General features: G+C 42.8%; 1 protein-coding gene across 6 annotated transcripts in view; it reads right to left on the bottom strand.

Annotated features, from left to right (window-relative positions):
- Positions 1-15,112, bottom strand: part of lhfpl2a (LHFPL tetraspan subfamily member 2a) — a 67,271-nt gene extending 52,159 nt beyond the window's left edge. For 2 of the 6 annotated variants that reach the window (XM_082958127.1, XM_014128258.3), the window contains exons 1-2: positions 14,815-15,112; positions 13,674-13,754 (exon numbers count right to left, since the gene is read on the bottom strand). The gene's annotated coding sequence lies outside the window, so the exon portion shown is untranslated. The remainder of the gene's footprint in view (positions 1-13,673; positions 13,755-14,814) is intronic. The other 4 variants (XM_045689907.2, XM_014128257.3, XM_045689909.2 and 1 more) reach the window with 2 other exon arrangements.
- Between the last annotated feature and the right edge of the window lie 6,447 nt (positions 15,113-21,559).

The raw sequence follows: 21,559 nt of genomic DNA, 5'->3' as shown, positions 1-21,559 counted from the left end.
GGTGTGTGTACGTATGCGTTCCTTCATGTGCTGTAGGTGTGTGTATTTTGCGTATGGTGCACTGTGCTTGCGTGTGTGTGTGTCTGTGCGTGCACGTGTGTGTTGCCCACAAGCGACCACACACAGAGACAGATTACATCAGCTTGCAGTGATGACTCTAATAGCTGAGTAGAGTAGAGCTTGTGGAGTTGCACAGATGGCTGGGCAGCATCAGCCTAACAATGAGGACCTGTCTCTCTCTCCGCCAGGCCTAGCTACTGCCTGATGGAAAATATCTGTAACAAAGACACAGTACCTTCCAGCAGCACACTACTCTACTTGCCAGGATAGGAGAGGAGGGTTATGAACTCAATGACTGGGGGGCTTCTGGCCTGTGTGCTGCTTAGTTGACTTCATTGTTCCAACTGAGAGAATGAGCTGACTTTCCTGATTGCATGCAGCCAAGGCAAGAGAACAGAGCATAAATATGCAACACAATACGACAGCAGAGGCAGACACACATACACACACACACACACACACACACACACACACACTAGTGAATACATTTGGCCTGCAGATTTAAAGAGTGCTGTGAATATGGGTCCCTGATGCCTGGAGTCAGGGAGAGACTAAAGCATGAAACACACCAAGAATCTCACTGCCGATAGACTGCTGATGGGTACTTATCAAAGTCGGAGGCCGTTCCTTCTCTTGCTAGAACAAAAGCGGTACCTGCTGCGTGCCGATCCGGTAGCGACGGACTTGCCGTTCCTGCATGTAGAATTGCAATGCTTGTCAATGGCCAACAACATGACAACAAAAAGGAAAAAAAGAGGGCATTTTCTCCGCACATCCACGGCTAAATGTCATGAGCCAGTCACATTTCATTTGCAGTGTAGGCTATGGGACGGGAGCTAGCTAAGTGCAAAGACGCAACGCACACAAAACAAAATAATTCCTCCAAGATTTTGGAGAGTAAATGAAATAGTTTCTTCGTCATCAGTTATCTAGCTGTGGCCGTCTGGCTATGATCATCAAGTACTTTCTACAAAGAAAGCAACGTTAGCGCAGTTAGCTAGCTACCATTGGAATCGAGACCATAAGCAACACACATTGCCAGACAACGTTACTGCTACCTTCTTGTTTGGAGTATTTTAACAAGGCTGAGAGGCTGACGACTTCAAAATTGCTGTGTGAACACAAAAGAGATTGACAGCCGACACACGGTTCAGAGGTGCTAAGTACCGTGGGGAGGCAAACGTTTGACAATCCCACCGGTGTGTCTGAGCAACAATGTGTTCTCTGATAGACTTAGCATGGACGCACACACGCAGAGGCATGGCTAATAACTGTCCTATAATAACGGATGGGAGGTTAACACTCCTGGAATGGACCTGGGCCAACCCTGACTCTCCCAGGAGAAAACACCCACTATTGGACCAAACACATTTCTTCTTTCCAGGTCGAGACTATTTCTGTTCTTCCTGAGTATTGACTGTGATCCGTTTCTATTGTATCCCCCCCCCCCTGATGGCTTTACATTAACAAGGCCATAATGGAGCCTGTAATGTCTTTAAATACACCTTCCAAACCAAGATGCTTTAGCACCGACCTTTCTTTATATACGAACGGTATTGCCGGCGACAAAGCCTCTACTTTTTTTTCTGCCAACCGACCTAGTCGGCTTAGTATGAATTGTAGCCGTAATGGCACACGCACACTACGCTCTTAAGCTCTTGATGGTTGCTAGGCAGCGCCCATTACAACTACCCTCCTGGCAGTTCTAAACTTCGCCCATCTCTTCGCACAGCCCACCACATGCACTGTTTCCTTAACCACAACTGAATGGATCCATAATGAATTACTGTGGGAATAAATCAGTGGTGTAAAGTACTTCAGTAAAAATACTTTAAAGTACTACTTAAGTCATTTTTGGGGGTATCTGTACTTTACTTTACTGTTTATATTTTACTTTTACTTCACTACATTCCTAAAGAAATAATGCATTTTTTACTCCATAATTTTTCCTTGAGACCCAAAAGTACTCATAACGTTTTGAATGCTTAGGACAGGGAAATGGTCCAATTCACTCACTTATCAAGAGAACATCCCTGGTCATCCCTACTGCCTCTGATCTGGCGGACGCACAAAACACACATTTTTTGTTTGTACATTATGTCTGAGTGTTGGAATGTGCCCCTGGCTATCCGTAAATAGAAAAAATAAAGAAATAAAATTGTGGCGTCTGGTTTGCTTAATATAAGGAATTAAAAAATAATTTATACTTTTACTTTTGATACTTAAGTATATTTTAAACAAAATACTTTTTGACTTTTACTCAAGTAGTATTTTACTGGGTGACATTCGCTTTTACTTGAGTCATTTTCTATTAAGGTATCTTTACTTTTACTCAAGTATGACAATTTTTGTGTGACAACTTTTTCCACCACTGGAATAAATATCACTGAATTATGAAAATATTGGAATAAAGTAGGCAATGGAAGGCATCCAATTGTTGCTAACTGAATCTCCCAAAGTCATCCAATTGTTATCATTCATTTGAAGTAATATGGTGCCTTCAAAAGTATTCATACCCCTTGACATATTCCACATTTAGTTGTGTTACAGCCTGAATTCTGAATGGATTACATTTATTTATTTTCTCCACCATCTACACACAATACCGCATAATGCCAAAGTGAAAACATGTATTTAGAAATGTTTGCAATACATGTTCGAATCCCATTTGCCAGTGATTACACCTGTAAGTCTTTCTGGGTAAGTCTCTAAGAGCATTGCACACCTGCATTATACAATATTTGCACATTATTCTTTTGAAAATTCTTCAAGCTCTGTCAAGTTGGTTGTTCATAATTGCTAGACAGCCATTTTAAAGTCTTGCCATGGATTTTATTGCCGATTTAAGTCAAAACTGTAACTAAGCCACTCAGGAGCATTCTCTAGTGTATATTTGGCCTTGTGTTTTAGGTTAGTGCCCTGCTGAAAGGTGAATATATCTCCTACAGTCGTGGCCAAAAGTTTTGAGAATGACACAAATATAAATTTTCACAAAGTCTGCTGCCTCAGTTTGTATGATGGCAATTTGCATATACTCCAGAATGTTATGAGGAGGGATCAGATGAATTGCAATAAATTGCAAAGTCCCTCTTTGCCATGCAAATGAACTGAATCCCCCAAAAACATTTCCACTGCATTTCAGCTCTGCCACAAAAGGACCAGCTGACATCATGTCAGTGATTCTTTTGTGAAGACAGGTGTGAGTGTTGACGAGGACAAGGCTAGAGATCACTCTGTCATGCTGATTGAGTTCAAATAACAGATTGGAAGCTTTAAAAGGAGGGTGGTGCTTGGAATCATTGTTCTTCCTCTGTCAACCATGGTTACCTGCAAGGAAACACGTGCCATCATCATTGCTTTGCACAAAAAGGGCTTCACAGGCAAGGATATTGCTGCCAGTAAGATTGCACCTAAATCAACCATTTATCGAATCATCAAGAACTTCAAGGAAGCGGTTCAGTTGTTGTGAAGAAGGCTTCAGGGCGCCCAAGAAAGTCCAGCAAGCGCCAGGTCCGTCTCCATAAAGTTGATTCAGCTGCGGGATCGGGGCACCACCAGTACAGAGCTTGATCAGGAATGGCAGCAGGCAGGTATGAGTGCATCTGCACGCACAGTGAGGCGAAGACTTTTGGAGGATGGCCTGGTGTCAAGAAGGGCAGCAAAGAAGCCACTTCTCTCCAGGAAAAACATCAGGGACAGACTGATATTCTGCAAAAGGTACAAGGATTGGACTGCTGAGGACTGGGGTAAAGTAATTTTCTCTGATGAATCCCCTTTCAACAGTACTCTAAGTGTGATAGGACCAGTGATTGAATTCAAGTAGAGTAGAGCACTGCAGGTTTATAGACAATTGAAGGGGGGAGGGGTTAACAGGGAATGAGGCAGGAGAGAGCGAGGAAGGTGAGCTTGAGGTGAAGCTAAAACTGTGTCAGTTCATTCTGTGTTTGTTTAGTAACTGAGAGTGTGTCAGTTCATACTGTGTTTGTTTAGTAACTGAGAGTGTGTCAGTTCCTTCTGTGTTTGTTTAGTAACTGAGAGTGTGTCAGTTCATTCTGTGTTTGTTTAGTAACTGAGAGTGTGTCAGTTCATTCTGTGTTTGTTTAGTAACTGAGAGTGTGTCAGTTCCTTCTGTGTTTGTTTAGTAACTGAGAGTGTGTCAGTTCCTTCTGTGTTTGTTTAGTAACTGAGAGTGTGTCAGTTCATTCTGTGTTTGTTTAGTAACTGAGAGTGTGTCAGTGCCCGGCTGTCCTTCACAGCATCTGAGATTTCACCAAACAGGATGCATCTGTTGATTAGGAGAGGAGAAGCTGTACAGTGGTGATATAACTGCTCTGGCTAATTCCAGCTAAATTCAATTAGTCCTGTATTCATGAGACAGAGGGATATGAGTTCTGGGGCCTCGGGACACTGTGCTGTTTTATGTGGGTTTAACTGGACGTACGGTCAGTGCCAAACAATCAGACTGAATCTGTCTCTGTCGGTTATTGGTTCAGAACTCACAGTTTGTCCTTGGGCAGTCTAACATGAACAATTGGAGACAATCTAAACACGCTTCATGTCATTGAATCTGCTAAGGCATGTGCATGTGTGAGTGTGTGTGTGTGTGTGTATGTGTGAGTGTGTGTGCGTGTGTGTGCGCACCTGCATTTGTCTATAGTCCCCTAGGTGCTGTATCATTATATACCGTCCCCTGTCCGGTCCAGTGTGAAAGCTCCCCAGTCACCTGCAGCAGCAGCAGCTAACCCTGGAGCCTCTTTCTTGCTGTAACAAATGCGTTCCCAGCTGCACACACCATTAATCCTACACTATTCATTACATGTATTACACAGAGAGACCTGGTACACACCATTAACCTGGCCTATACACAGTGACCGGGGCCCTTGGCTTCCATTCAAACAGTGGGCCTTATTCACTCAAAATACAATATCAAAACACCAGCTCTCCATGCTTCTTGCACTGAGAATATGATTATATTTGGATTGATTAGCCATAATAAAAGGAAATCAATCGAAAAATATGAACTATGTGAAACTATACAAAACTCAACTACTTTAATTCAATATAAGACTCTTGGTTGGTTAACCTTAGCCCTGACACTTCCACATCGACCCTTTGATTGAATAGTGCCCAGTGTGTGTAAGTCATTATCACCTATTGAGTCAGATCCCCTTCAACACCTAACTAGCAGACCCTGGTTTACAGTTGGAACTAACTCATAGACTTAGAGCTCTCGCACCTCACTGAAACACTATATGGCTTGAAAGATCATCTAACACTAGTCTGAAGGAGGACAGCCTGTTTTTAGCACAACTTAGTGGGCCAAGAGGAGAGAGAGAAAGAGAGAGATTCCCCCAACCAAGGATGGCCTATAGCAGCACCTAGATCTTCTGCACAGATTCTGTCAGATCTGGGCCCTGACATTACATCTCAGTAAGACTGGTGTTCCAAAAAAAGGTCCAGTTGCCAGTACCACAAATACAAATTCCATCTAGACACCATTGGCCTAGAGCACACAAAAAACGATACCTACCTCGGCCTAAACATCAGCACCACAGGTAACTCCCACAAAGCTGTGAACGATCTAAAAGACAAGGCAAGAAGGGCCTTCTACGCCATCAAAAGGAACATAAAATTTGAATCTGGCTAAAAATACTTGAATCAGTTATAGAACCCATTGCCCTTTATGGTTGTGAGGTCCGGGCTCCGCTCACCCATCAAGAATTCACAAAATGGAACAAACACCAAATTGAGACTATGAATTCTGCAAAAACATCCTCCGTGTACAATGTAAAATACCAAAGAATGCATGCAGAGCAGAATTTGACCAATCCCTGCTAATTATCAAAATCCAGAAAAGAGACGTTAAATTCTACAACCACCTAAAAGGAAGCGATTCCCAAACCTTCCATAACAAAGCCATCACCTACAGAGAGATGAATCTAGAGAACAGTCACCTAAGCAAGCTGGTCCTGGGGCTCTGTCCACAAACACAAACAGACCTCGGTTGGGTCTAATTGTGTTGCTGTTGCTGTCCTGGGGCTCTGTGAGGTAATTACTTGACACATTGGAAAGAATTTACCAAAAAACAGAGCAAACTGGAATGCTATTTGGCCCTAAACAGAGAGTAAACAATGGAAGAATACCTGATCACTGTGATTATGTACAGACTCAGTGAGCATAGCCTTGCTATCGAGAGAGGCCGCTGTAGGCAGACCTGGCTCTCAAGAGAAGACAGGCTACGTGCACACTGCCCAAAAAACAAGGTGGAAACTGAGCTGCACTTCGTAACCTCCTGCCCAATGTATGATCATATTAGAGACACAATATTTCCCTCAGATTACACAGAACCACAAATAATTTGAAAACAAACACAATTTTGTCCCATATCTATTGGGTGAAATACCACAGTGTACAATCACAGCAGCAAGATTTGTGACCTGTTGCCACAAGAAAAGGGCAACCAGTGAAGAACAAACACCAGTGTAAATACTAGAGGTCGACCGATTATGATTTTTCAACACCGATACCGATACCGATTATTGAATGTCCAAAACACCCGATACCGATTAATCAGCCAATTTTTTTTAATTTTTTTATTTGTAATAATGACAATTACAACAATACTGAATGAACACTTATTTTAACTTAATATAATACATCAATACAATTAATTTAGCCTCAAATAAATAATGAAACATGTTCAATTTGGTTTAAATAATGCAAAAACAAAGTGTTGGAGAAGAAAGTAAAAGTGCAATATGTGCCATGTAAAAAAGCAAACGTTTAAGTTCCTTGCTTAGAACATGAGAACATATGAAAGCTGGTGGTTCCTTTTAACATGAGTCTTCAATATTCCCAGGTAAGAAGTTTTAGGTTGTAGTTATTATAGGAATTATAGGACTATTTCTCTCTATACGATTTGTATTTCATATACCTTTGACTATTGGATGTTCTTATAGGCACTTTAGTATTGCCAGTGTAACAGTATAGCTTCCGTCCCTCTCCTCGCTCCTACCTGGGCTCGAACCAGGAACACATCGACAACAGCCACCCTCGAAGCAGCATTACCCATGCAGAGCAAGGGGAAAAACTACTCCAAGTCTCAGAGCGAGTGACGTTTGAAACACTATTAGCGTGCACCCGGCTAACTAGCTAGCCATTTCACACCAGCCTCATCTTGGGAGTTGATAGGCTTGAAGTCATAAACAGCGCAATGCATTGCGAAGGGCTGCTGGCAAACGCACGAAAGTGCTGTTATGAATGAATGCTTACGAGCCTGCTGCTGCCTACCATCGCTCAGTCAGACTGCTCTATCAAATCATAGACTTAATTATAACATAATAACACACAGAAATACGAGCCTTAGTTCATTAATATGGTCGAATCCGGAAACTATCATCTCGAAAACAAAACGTTTTTCCTGTCAGTAAAATACGGAACCGTTCCGTATTTTATCTAACGGGTGGCATCCCTAAGTCTAAATATTCCTGTTACATTGCACAACCTTCAATGCTATGTCATAATTACATAAAATTCTGGCAAATTAGTTCGCAACGAGCCAGGCGGCCCAAACTGTTGCATATACCCTGACTCTGCGTGCAATGAACGCAAAATGGCACAATTTCACCTGGTTAATATTGCCTGCTAACCTGGATTTCTTTTAGCTAAATATGCAGGTTTAAAAATATATACTTCTGTGTATTGATTTTAAGAAAGGCATTGATGTTTATGGTTAGGTACAGTCGTGCAATGATTGTGCTGTTTTCGCAAATGCGCTTTTGTTAAATCATCCCCCGTTTGGCGAAGTCGGCTGTCTTTGTTAGGAAGAAATAGTCTTCACAGTTCGCAACGAGCCAGGCGGCCCAAACTGCTGCATATACCCTGACTCTGTTTGCAAGAGAAGTGACACATTTTCGCTAGTTAAAAGAAATTCATGTTAGCAGGCAATATTAACTAAATATGCAGGTTTAAAATATATACTTGTGTATTGATTTTAAGAAAGGCATTGATGTTTATAGTTGGAGCAACATGTACCTAAGAGATTATATGCAACACAGGACAGGCTAGATAAACTAGTAATATCATCAACCATGTGTAGTTAACTAGTGATTATGATTGATTGATTGTTTTTTATAAGATAAGTTTAATGCCAGCTAGCAACTTATCTTGGCTTCTTACTGCATTCGCGTAACAGGCAGGCTCCTCGTGGAGTGCAATGTAAAGCAGGTGGTTAGAGCGTTGGACTAGTTAACCGTAAGGTTGCAAGATTGAATCCCCGAGCTGACAAGGTAAAAATCTGTCGTTCTGCACCATCATTGAAAATAAGAATGTGTTCATAACTGACTTGCCTAGTTAAATAAAGGTCTAAAAAAAGAAAAATCGTCCAAATCGGCGTCCAAAAATACCGATTTCCGATTGTTATGAAAACTTGAAATCGGCCCTAATTAATCGGCCATTCCGATTAATCGGTCGACCTCTAGTAAATACAACCCATATTTATGTTTATTTATTTTCCCTTTTGTACGTTAACTATTTGCACATTGTTACAACACTGTATATATACATAATATGACATTTGAAATGTCTTTATTCGTTTGAATATTCTGTGAGCGTAATGTTAACTATTCATTTTTATTGTTTATTTCACTTTTGTATTGTCTATTTCACTCGCTTTGGCAATGTTAACATATGTTTCCCATGCCAATAAAGCCATTTGAATTGAACAGAGAGAGGGGGGGACCGAAGAAGACAGACAGAGACTGCTATGGCAGTTGGTTCGCGACTGTGGCGCTACAATGGCCCTAGCTGCTGGTGATAATGATTGCTGAAGGCTTGCCAATCCAAACTGAAGTGGAGTAGTCATGGTGACAGGGAAAGCCAGGTCCTAAACAGAAGAGGACAGTTCAGTCATAAACTAACAGTTAGCTAGAAAAGAGTTTGGTCAGCGCTTGGTTAGACTTCTTGACTTCCACAGGAGGGGGGAGTTGATTTCTGTACCAGTGAGATATTAGATATTAATAAATGCGCTTTTGTTAAATCATCCCCCGTTTGGCGAAGTCGGCTGTCTTTGTTAGGAAGAAATAGTCTTCACAGTTCGCAACGAGCCAGGCGGCCCAAACTGCTGCCAGGTGTTTCTGCATTTATAGATATCAGATATTAACCAGCTCCGAACGAAAACACATAACATTCATATCACAAAGCCTGACGAACCACTACAGTCATGTAGCCTGTCATCTTCAACACCAGTACCAAACCCAACTCAAAGCACATCGTTCACAAACAGACGCACACCATATGATAATCTCCTTATCACCAGGCGCAGAGGGCCAGGTGTTTCTGATTGGCTGTAATCTCTCTCATCATTAGCATACAGCTGCGAGGCCTAGGCCCGGGTCACTTGAGTTCCAGCCAATCAATATCTATAAACCCCGGACAGAACGTCTGCTGCCACGGCAACCTAAGGATGCCTGAAAGGATCCTTCTACAAGGAACTCGGAATCCATAAAGGAAAGAATGTCCATTGTCCTCAAGTGTCATATCGGCAAAAAGGGAACCATTTTTAGTGGATCACCAGACTAGTATGTTACATGTTGGCTACACTGAGCATGTTACATGCAGAAATAAGAGATCTGCACATTACTTCCCACACAATAGTGGAAATACAAACAGCTAATCTGAATCTAATTTCTATGATAGACCAGCTGGGAACGGCTGATGTCCGTCTGTCCCTAGTTCCCTGAGACTGTCCCATTGACAGACACAATGGGACAAAACCCCAACTCGCCTCTGCTTGTTCAGCCAGACAGACTGGAACCTCCACGGTCCTGCCCTCTAACCTCCTCCCTCACCCACCTCCCCACCTTCCCTCCTGTCACTCAGTCTCCGGATATCTTATTCTTTGGAAGAGAGTGAGAGAGAGAGAGAGAGCGAGAGAGAGAGAGAAAGAGAGCGAGAGGAGAGAGAGCGAGAGAGACTTGAAATGTGTTTATCTTTTTCAACCCTTTGTGATGTAATGTTTACTGTTCATTTCCAACCGTTTTTTTGTTGATATTATTTTGTCTTCTCACTTTTGTTTACTGTGTATTTCACCTGCTTTGGCAATGTAAACATATGTTTCTCATGCCAATAAATCCCCTTTGAATTGAACGAGAGAGACAGAGAGAGAGAGAGAGAGAGAGAGAGAGAGAGAGAGAGAAAGAGAGGGAGGGGGTAGTTCTTTGTTATTGTGTGGGCCCCTCCCTGCTGGTTTCCCAGTAAAGGGACCAGGCTGGGGGCCGGTAGGCGCCAAGAGGGGGTCGGGAGTGTCTGTTGTACCCCCAGCAGAGCCTCATCTCTGGGAGCCACATGAGCCCAAAGGACGGTGGGAGAGGAGGGAGAATGTGTCAGAGTATGAAAGAGTGTAAAGCAAAGTACACTCAGGGAAAGGGAGAGAAATAGAGGAGAGAAGACAGACTCACTCCGACGCTGCCTAATCTTAACTGTGTGCATGACTGAGAGAGAGAGCAGAGCAGAAAGAGAGCGAGAGAGAGACAGAGAGTGAGAGAGAGAGAGAGAGAGAGGAAGAGAGACTGAGCGGCTGAGACAGAGAAAGAATGCGGTATTCACTATTCTATACAGTTCTACACATTACTATGATCTGTGGAAGATGGCTCTGAGGAGGATGAAATCTAAAAAGAAACTCTATTTCTTTCGACCATCATGGAAAAACTCCATCACCTTAACTGCTTCCACTCCTTTGGCCCTTTACACAGCAATGACCCGGTATAAAACCACTGTAAAGCATTTACACAGTGTGTACACACACACACACCACACACACACACACACACACACCCCCCCCCCTTTAGGCAAAAATAAAAAGACATCCTACCGCCCTACTTTTCCACTGTGCTCTGCTGACTAAAACCGTGTGACACTTTTTCATCCAGAGCCTACCATAGGAGAGCATCTCTCAACCCTCCCAACTCTCTCTAAAAGCCCTCGGACAGACAGACGGCTGCTTTTAATTCAATCCCAAAGTCTCCTTTCGGGAGGCTGTGACGGAAAACCTCCTAACGTAATGTGACCCAGTTAGTCAGTCAGTAGGTCTGCCTGCCTGTGTTCCAACGCAGCCCTCCCCAAAGTCACTATGGTGGTTTTACTGGCAATTAACTGATCTTCGGGAAACAAAAGGATGTTGAACAAAAATCTTCCTTTTGCGTGTTGGATTGCTAAGAGGGTTCCTGGGGGTTGTTGTTGAAAGGCTTCTTGCACACAAACATCAAAGAATATCGTAGAGGGGGTAAAAGAAAAAAACAAAGACTATGTCAAAACCAGATGCTGCAGTGAATCAGTGAAAGTGAAACTTCTCTTCTTTTACTCAATCCCCCTCCTGCTTCTGTAACATGTTAGTTTGAAGCAGTATGATGCAAACAGTGGTTGAAGGGGCTGACCAGTACTGAAAAAAACAGAAACTCTAACCTATTGCTTGAGTAACAGCATCTCTTATAGAACACCAGTTCTAAACCACAAACCCTAGTATGGTAAAATAAGAATTAAAGTTGAGTACGGCGTATTACTGCAACCTTTTTCATTCCCCTTCAGGCAATCTGATGCAAACCAAACAGCCATGTTATAAGGCCTATCTCCTCTAGTAGTGAGTGGTGGGGTCCTGTTGTGCCAAACTGTACACCAGATGTGGATCCCTGCCTCCACACTACAGCCTGACCCCTGACCCCACAGATTCCATTTAATCAGCCAATTTCACAGGCCTGTCACACCGAGCCTGTGGTCCAGCCTCGGGTTTCACACACACACTGATAGAGAAAGGATCTGATTTCAGCTAAGAACTGCCTCCAAATACTCTGTACTGGTACCCCCTGCATATAGCCTCGCTATTGTTATTTTACTGCTGCTCTTTAATTATTTGTTACTTTTCATTTTTTGTATTCTTCCTTAAATTGCATTGTTGGTTAAGGGCTTGTAAGTAAGCATTTCACTGCTGTATTCAGCGCATGTGACAAATAAAATTGGATTTGATTTGAAATATTGATGTTAACTTAATCATTGGAGCATATTTGGAAAGGGCCCGACCACTGGGGGCATTAAAAACGTGTGCACCAAACCCTCCAATTGAAAGTCGCTTTAAGTGTCGCCATGCCAAAGGGGAACATATTGACGAAAGCTATAAACTGAGGTCAGGGGCCTGGACTGATGACACACACATGTAGACAATGTCATCAAAGAGCAGAAAAGTTGAAGTTTGGAGAGCAGACTATGTGGTCTGTATGAACTGGTTGCCAGTCGAAGTCCGTGGAGTTTTTTATATGACGTTAAAAGAATCGCCAACTGCACTCACAGCACCAGGCAGGCCGCAAAAAAAGCAGAGGCTGGTAAGATTTTTTCCACTCTTTGATAATTCACCATTCTGTTTAGGCAAAGGGAGAAGAAGAAAAAAACAACAACATTAAAGAACTTTCCTGAAGCAACTGCTGCACTCCTAGCCTGCCAAGGCAGCCAGTAGGAGGAAGCGGATATTTTCCCCTTTTCCTGAGGCCAGAGCTGAACCGAGCAGAACAGTGGAGCCTTCTCCAGCAGGCCTATAATGATTGAATCCTGTTTGATTCCAGGTTTTTTTATTGGTCCAAACATGGAGCTCTGAGGGACACCACGTACTTCGGCCCTCCAGCATTAACCACAGCCAGTCTTCCACTCCACAGCCGGTCTTCCAATGGCTGCCATCTTTATTCTTAGACACAGGTGAGTCCCCATTCAATGATGTGGCAACTTCTGACCAAGACCACGCAATGGCTGTGCTGCAGCATGCCACTGCCACGCATTCAGGGTTGGCTATAGCGTGACAATGAATGGTAGCATATTTAGCGATTTACTTTAAAGGTCCGGTCTTTCTAAATGTGTCTTGGGTATTTCATGCAAGTACTGTGACGGGAAACATAGAAAAGGACAAGAGAAAAGTAACAGGGAGAAACTTAACACTAGGACTAGAACTGCTACTCTCTGTTGTTATCTATGCGTAGTCACTTTAATAACTCTTCCTACATGTACATATTACCACAATTACCTCAACTAACCGGTGCCCCCACATTGGCTCTGTACCGGCACCCCCTTTATATAGCCTCGCTATTGTTATTTTACTGCTGCTATTTAATTACTTGTTCCTTTTATTTCTTATTCTTATTTGTATTTTTTAAACTGCATTGTTGGTTAGGGGCTTGTAAGTAAGCATTTCATGTGACTAATAAAATTTGATTTGATTTGTCCTTAGGTGAATAGTTATTGATTCCCTACCGACTGTTGCTATAGACACTCCTTGAATGGCTTGAGCCTTGGGACAACAACAAGCATTCTCATTCAACACAGTGCCACATCCACTATTCACACAAATCAATATTTTAGTTTGGATTCTTTAGACAATTGTATTGGCAGCCAACTCCCCCTGCAGAGTTATGGGCTGGCTAACTAAGGAAAGGGGAGAGGTCCAGGCTGGCCTATATAGCAGATCTCATATATGAGATGGTTTTCATGGGACACAATCTCTATATCACTGCTATTATGAGGTTGACAATACAGGGGTCCAAAGGCTTCACCTTAGCCAGTAATATAATATTTCTTACCTCCCCAGGGCTCTCCCACACATAGGCTTACAGAAGTGCACGCGCTCACGCACACAGGTGGGATATGTTTTCAGGTTGTTGCTTTGAAGGGGGGAAGGGGGAATAGGGTCAGAAACAACAACAACAAAAACTCTAGCAAGCTATTTCTGTCAAGCCTATTTCTGACCACTTCAGTCTCAAAAGCCCCTCTAGGAAAGATTTGTCCTCTCCTTTTTGGACTTTTTTTTTTTGTTTGACATGAATTAGTCCTTCAGTTTGACAGGTCAGCATTCTAGTTGGGATACTCCACCAAAATCACAGTTCAGGGAGTTCCCTCTGGACCATTTAAGATCAGCCAAACTGGCCAGCCACTAGGTCAGAGAGGAAAACGCTACTTCTGCCTCAGTAACAACTCCTCCATTTGCATTTGTTTACATTATGAGTTGGATGTTTGCCAGGTATAAATAGGCTGTGTTTTAAAAAAAAAAATCAAATGTCGTTCATTCCCTTAGGAAAAAAAGATTAGAGCGCAGTATAACTGCAGTATGCTGCAAATACTGCCTTCAAAATAACACGTGTTTCTACTGCAGTAATTTTGCAGTGTAACTGCAGTTAAAGCGCAGTATAACTGCAGATCAACTGCATCTAAAATACAACAGTCCACTGCAGTTACTGCACTTTTACTGCAGTTTCAAACTGCTATCTTTTTTTTTTTTGTAAGGGCAGAATTTTTGTTGTGCAGGCATATACCTTGTCTGTGTGTCCTATTATTGACGTGTAATTTGTTCAAAGTAAATTTGACAGTTCATTTGACGGAAACCGCTGCAATAGCTCTCAGGCATACATACACAGGCCTAATAACATTGTAATAACACGAGAACAGGCACCGCGCTGATTGGATCCGTATACAGAAAAAGAATGAAAGAGTAGAATGTGAAACGTTGCCTGACAAACTATTCGTCAATCTGGTATCCCCACAACGCCGAATCAGCAGCTCCCAGACAAATGAAAACAATTACATTTACTATGACATTTTCTCTAAAGTAATCTAAGCATTGTTGAAAATACATTGTATATGAAATCAGTGTAAGTGAATAACGGGAATAGGCTATAGATGAAAAACGGATTGAATGGCAAAAGCTAAATAAATCATTATCCCTACCTACGGGTAGGTTTTCCACGTTTTGCAAAACGTCCAGCGATGAATAAGGGCGCTTTTAAAAAAAAAAATCCAATTGGCGGAAATAACTTTTTGAAAACCACTATCTTTGCGTTACAAGTTTCTTTGTGGATAATGCCGTGTGCTGCCTCTACCCACACGATTCCTTGGTCCAAGTGTATTTCTACCCCACGCTTTCACTCTTCGACCACGAATGAGTGAGGCGCAAGCGGTTTTCTCCGGACCAGTTTGCTTACATCTGAGAGCGAGTGACGTTATTCTCGTGTTACCGTTTAATCCCCCTCTCTCTTTCTCTCTCTCTCTCTCTCTCTCTCTCTCTCTCTCCCTTTCTCTTTCTCTTTCTCTCTCTCTCATTACGTTTCATTAAAACGTTTCTCGATTTACTGGAGGATGTTTGAGGGGAGTTATGCCCTGTTCTGTGTGCCCATATGGTTTAACCCTGCTCCATTCCTACATGATCTTATGCAGTGTACACCCATGTCGTAGTTGTGTGGTCAACACAAGCCAATGTCATTCAGGTTGAACACTTCACGTTCTTCAGAGGAGCCAGAGTATTTAGAGGTCATAGCCCTACTACATGCATTACTGCAGTGAAAAAGGCAACACTGAAATCCTAGTTGAACCTAATTGACTTATGTGAATGGTTGTACTGTGCCATCTCCCATTCACACATAGTCTCTAGTGCTCTGTTGTCTGGTCTGGTCTGGTCTGGTGTGTTAGTCAGAATGAATGGAGAGATAGAGCCCATTCATGGCAGATATCTCAGTTCAGGGTTGTGAATGCGCCCCATTGGAAAACAGGAATAGGAAGAAATAACAGCTTTTGTGTATTAGTTGACATTGTGTTAAGTTTACAGGGCAGAGGGGCAGGGAGAATGGGCTGTTGTGACTGGAGAAAGGGACAACTGGTGCCAGGAACTCTCGACCTTATAGTTGTGCTTCTTGAAATTTGAATGAAGCTGGGAAACAGTTACTGGTACAGGGACTTACTACTAAGCAGATTCAACCAAGGAGGTTTGAGGAAACCACATCTTAAAACCATTATCACCTGAGTAAAATGGTTGACAGGTTTTTATAGTTAGCTACTTTGAGTAGTTTCCTTTAAAAATATATATATATTTTGATGAAAAAAATTAACAACACCCTCAAAATAGCTTAAAATAAAACCACCATGTAAGTGGTACTTTTGATGTAACTTTTGATGAAGAAGTTAACACACACACACTCACATCAAGGGCATTCTTGACACAGTCCTTGTGACAGCAGAGAGATAAGGGCAGTGGGCTGTCTCCAGCTCGGTTTGTTTACAGTGGAGCAGAGCTCTGTGTCTTTGTTATGACTACACACACACACACACACACACACACACACACACACACACACACACACACACACACACACACACACACACACACACACACACCTGGAGGGCTTGGACGACCTAGCACTGAGTAAGTTCCTTTTCCTAAAAAAGCCTTACTGCTGGTAATTACTATTGTTTTACACAATGGTGTGCGTGTGCGTGTGTGTGTGTGTGTGTGCTGGGTTGGGTAGGTTACTCTCTAAATGTAATCCGTTACAGTTACCTGTCCAAAATTGAAATCAGTAATGGCCTTTTTTTAGATTACCCAAATTTAGAGACATAATCTGATTACTTTCAGTTACTTTTGGATTACTTTCCATTTAAGAGGCATTAGAAGCTAAACTTGATGCCCTCAATCTCACACAAATTATCAATGAACCTACCAGGTACCAACCCAAAGCCGTAAACACGGGCACCCTCATAGATATCATCCTAACCAACTTGCCCTCTAAATACACCTCTGCTGTTTTCAACCAAGATCTCAGCGATCACTGCCTCATTGCCTGCATCCGTAATGGGTCAGCGGTCAAACGACCTCCACTCATCACTGTCAAATGCTCCCTGAAACACTTCAGCGAGCAGGCCTTTCTAATCAACCTGGCCCGGGTATCCTGGAAGGATATTGACCTCATTCCGTCAGTAGAGGATGCCTGGTTATTTTTTTTAAATGCCTTCCTCACCATCTTAAATAAGCATGCCCCATTCAAGAAATTTAGAACCAGGAACAGATATAGCCCTTGGTTCTCTCCAGACCTGACTGCCCTTAACCAACACAAAAACATCCTGTGGCGTTCTGCATTAGAATTGAACAGCCCCCGTGATATGCAACTTTTCAGGGAAGTTAGAAACCAATATACACAGGCAGTTAGAAAAGCCAAGGCTAGCTTTATCAAGCAGAAATTTGCTTCCTGCAACACAAACTCAAAAAAGTTCTGGGACACTGTAAAGTCCTTGGAGAATAAGAGCACCTCCTCTCAGCTGCCCACTGCACTGAGGATAGGAAACTCTGTCACCACCGATAAATCCACTATAATTGAGAATTTCAATTTCAAAGCATTTTTCTACGGCTGGCCATGCTTTCCACCTCGCTACCCCTACCCCGGTCATCAGCACTGCACCCCCCACAGCAACTCGCCCAAGCCTTCCCCATTTCTCCTTCTCCCAAATCCAGTCAGCTGATGTTCTGAAAGAGCTGCAAAATCTGGACCCCTACAAATCAGCCGGGCTAGACAATCTGGACCCTTTCTTTCTAAAATTATCTGTTGAAATTGTTGCAACCCCTATTACTAGCCTGTTCAACCTCTCTTTCGTGTCGTCTGAGATTCCCAAAGATTGGAAAGCAGCTGCAGTCATCCCCCTCTTCAAAGGGGGGGACACTCTTGACCCAAACTGCTACAGACCTATATCTATCCTACCCTGCCTCTCTAAAGTCTTCGAAAGCCAAGTCAACAAACAGATTACCGACCATTTCGAATCCCACCGCACCTTCTCCGCTATGCAATCTGGTTTCAGAGCTGGTCATGGGTGCACCTCAGCCATGCTCAAGGTCCTAAACAATATCTTAACCGCCATCGATAAGAAACAATACTGTGCAGCTGTATTCATTGAACTGGCCAAGGCTTTCGACTCTGTCAATCACCACATCCTCATCAGCAGACTCAACAGCCTTGGTTTCTCAAATGATTGCCTCGCCTGGTTCACCAACTACTTCTCTGATAGAGTTCAGTTTGTGAAATCGGAGGGCCTGTTGTCCGGGCCTCTGGCAGTCTCTATGGGGGTACCACAGGGTTCAATTCTTGGGCCGACTCTTTTCTCTGTATACATCAATGATGTTGCTCTTGCTGATGGTGAGTCTCTGATCCACCTCTACGCAGACGACATCATTCTGTATACTTCTGGCCCTTCTTTGGACACTGTGTTAACTACCCTCCAGACGAGCTTCAGTGCCATACAACTCTCCTTCCGTGGCCTCCAACTGCTCTTAAATACAAGTAAAACTAAATGCATGCTCTTTAACCAATCGCTGCCTGCACCTGCCCGCCCGCCTGTCCAGCATCACTACTCTGGACGGTTCTGACTTAGAATATGTGGACAACTACAAATACCTAGGTGTCTGGTTAGACTGTAAAGTCTCCTTCCAGACTCACATCAAACATCTCCAATCCAAAGTTAAATCTAGAATTGGCTTCCTATTTCACAACAAAGCATCTTTCACTCATGCTGCCAAACATACCCTCGTAAGGATCCTACCGATCCTCGACTTCGGCGATGTCATTTACAAAATAGCCTCCAATACCCTACTCAACAAATTGGATGCAGTCTATCACAGTGCCATCCGTTTTGTCACCAAAGTCCCATATACTACCCACCACTGCAACCTGTACGCTCTCGTTGGCTGGCCCTCGCTTCATACTCGTCGCCAAACCCACTGGCTCCAGGTCATCTACAAGACCCTGCTAGGTAAAGTTCCCCCTTATCTCAGCTCGCTGGTCACCATAGCAGCACCCACCCGTAGCACGCACTCCAGCAGGTATATCTCTCTGGTCACCCCCAAAGCCAATTCCTCCTTCGGCCGCCTCTCCTTCCAGTTCTCTGCTGCCAATGACTGGAACAAACTACAAAACTCCCTAAAACTGGAAACACTTATCTCCCTCACTAGCTTTAAGCACCAGCGGTCAGAGCAGCTCACAGATTATTGCACCTGTACATAGCCCATCTATAATTTATCCCAAACAACTACCTCTTCCCCTACTGTATTTATTTATTTTGCTCCTTTGCACCCCATTATTTCTATTTCTACTTTGCACTTTCTTCCACTGCAAATCTACCATTCCAGTGATTTACTTGCTATATTGTATTTACCTCGCCACCATGGACTTTTTTTGCCTTTACCTCCCTTATCTCACCTCATTTGCTCACTTTGTATATAGACTTATTTTTGTACTATATTATTGGCTGTATGTTTGTTTTACTCCATGTGTAACTCTGTGTTGTTGTATGTGTCAAACTGCTTTGCTTTATCTTGGTCAGGTCGCAATTGTAAATGACAACTTGTTCTCAACTTGCCTACCTGGTTAAATAAAGGTGAAATAAATAAATAAATAAAAGAAGAAGACAAAAATAATCCATCAAACGTGTTTGGTGTGTCATCATAGTGGTCTCTGACTTGTGCTCAGACTTGCTCATGTGGAACAAACTTAAACTTGTGCCTTTTTTCAATGTTTAACTGAATGTCATTGAGAAAACAGAAAAGTGTCAATGTATTTTTTTGCAAACATCCTTTCTGAATTGAAAAGTAATCCAAGAAGTAATCATCTTGTGTTTCAAAAGTATCTGTAATCCAATGACAATATTTTTTACTGGTAATGTAACTGATTCGTTTTTTGTAACTGATTACATGTAATACAATGTGAAATCAGACCATTACATGTAATCAGTTACTCCCCAACCCTGTGTGTGTGAGAACCAGATTACATGTAATCAGTTACTCCCCAACCCTGTGTGTGTGAGAACCAGATTACATGTTATCAGTTACTCCCCAACCCTGTGTGTGTGAGAACCAGATTACATGTTATCAGTTACTCCCCAACCCTGTGTGTGTGAGAACCAGATTACATGTAATCAGTTACTCCCCAACCCTGTGTGTGTGAGAACCAGATTACATGTAATCAGTTACTCCCAACCCTGTGTGTGTGAGAACCACATTACATGTAATCAGTTACTCCCCAACCCTGTGTGTGTGAGAACCAGATTACATGTTATCAGTTACTCCCCAACCCTGTGTGTGTGAGAACCAGATTACATGTTATCAGTTACTCCCCAACCCTGTGTGTGAGTGCGTGCGTGTAAACCAGTTGATGGATCTGTAGGATAATGTTTTCTGAGCGTTGGGTGTGATGAGCGCTTGGATTTCCCCTGGCCTGCGAGCGAGTGAGGCTCAAGGTCCAACACATTCCTGCCTGCATTGGTCAGTAAAGGATTTCTAATCTGTTTTCACAGGCAGGCAGGCAGGCTGCACAGACACACACACACACACAAATATTCTTTGGAATTCCTCTCCCAGTCTGACTTCGCTATATGAGAGCTGAGAACTTCCCCAGGCTGGTGGATTTCATCCTTGTGGACATTCCAGAATGGAATCAAGGTGCGGTGCACATTCTATTCCGCATGAAGTCATCGTGGAAACATCTGAGTCTGACACTGGCGAGGCCAACGAGGGCCACCGTCATATCTATCAGGGGCATCGGGGCTGAGGAGGGGGGGGTCTGATCTCTGGCTTAGCGTTACCACAGCTGATAAAACAAACTTGAGTGGTGGGCCTACATCAGAGAGAGAGAGAGTGTGTGTGTGTGTGACTCTGTGTGTATGTGTGTGCCAGGGTGAATCAGATGGGCTTGATTCAGCGAGGCCACATTGGAGAGACGTGTGTTTATCACACCCTAAGGCAGCCAGCAGCACAGTGTGAAACAAAGACACTGAGGGGAGGAGACAGACTATGACGACACTGCGGAGAAACACTTGTTCATAATGACGAGGAGAAGAGGGAGGGGCTTTGTGTTTTTGTTTAGGGGATAGCTAGTTCCTGTATAACAAGGGTGTCAAACTCAATCAGCTCAAGGGCCATATTGAAAAAACAATAAATTCACAGCCCAGATATAGCCTATTACGTTTTTTTTTTTAAACAAAAAACAGTGCATACAACTGCCACCCAAACTGGCCATTGTTTTATTATGAAAAATATGTCATTTTATAATGTCCACTGAACAAAAATATAAACCCAAAATGTAAAGTGTTGGTCCCATGTTTCTCGAGCTGAAATCAAAGATCCCAGACATTTTTCACAGAAAATCCCTGTTAGTGAGCATTTCTCCTTTGCCGAGATAATCAGCTTCTTGATATGCCAAGATAACATGGATTAACAGAATGATCATTACACAGGTGCACCTTGTGCTGGGGGCAAAAGGCCACTCTAAAATGTGCAGTTGTAACAAAACACAATGTCACAGACGTCTCAAGTTTTGAGGGAGTGTGCAATTGGCATGCTGACTGTAGGAATGTTCACCAGAGCTGTTGCCAGAGAATTTAATGTAATTTCCATACAAATCATTGCATGAGCCTGATAGAAATGTGTCACGGGCCAGATTCTGCCTTGTTTGACACGTGTCATATAAAGTCTGCCAAATGTATTCCTACCTGTAGTTTGAAGTTGACCTGAATAAAAAATGTATGTCACCAACTTCAATGACCTATTCTCTTCACATCAGAAAACAGAGCAAACATTGAGTCAAATGTACAATTAATGCTGCAGAAGATTTAGATAGACTAAGGTTATTCGCTGCAGTGTGGTTATTAGTGAATTTCCAGG

The sequence above is a fragment of the Salmo salar genome, chromosome 11 (assembly GCF_965601325.2).
Source record: "Salmo salar chromosome 11, fSalSal1, whole genome shotgun sequence".
Taxonomy (NCBI): domain Eukaryota; kingdom Metazoa; phylum Chordata; class Actinopteri; order Salmoniformes; family Salmonidae; genus Salmo; species Salmo salar.
The sequence above is the reverse complement of the archived record's forward strand: the minus strand, read 5'-3'. Positions and strand labels throughout refer to the sequence as shown.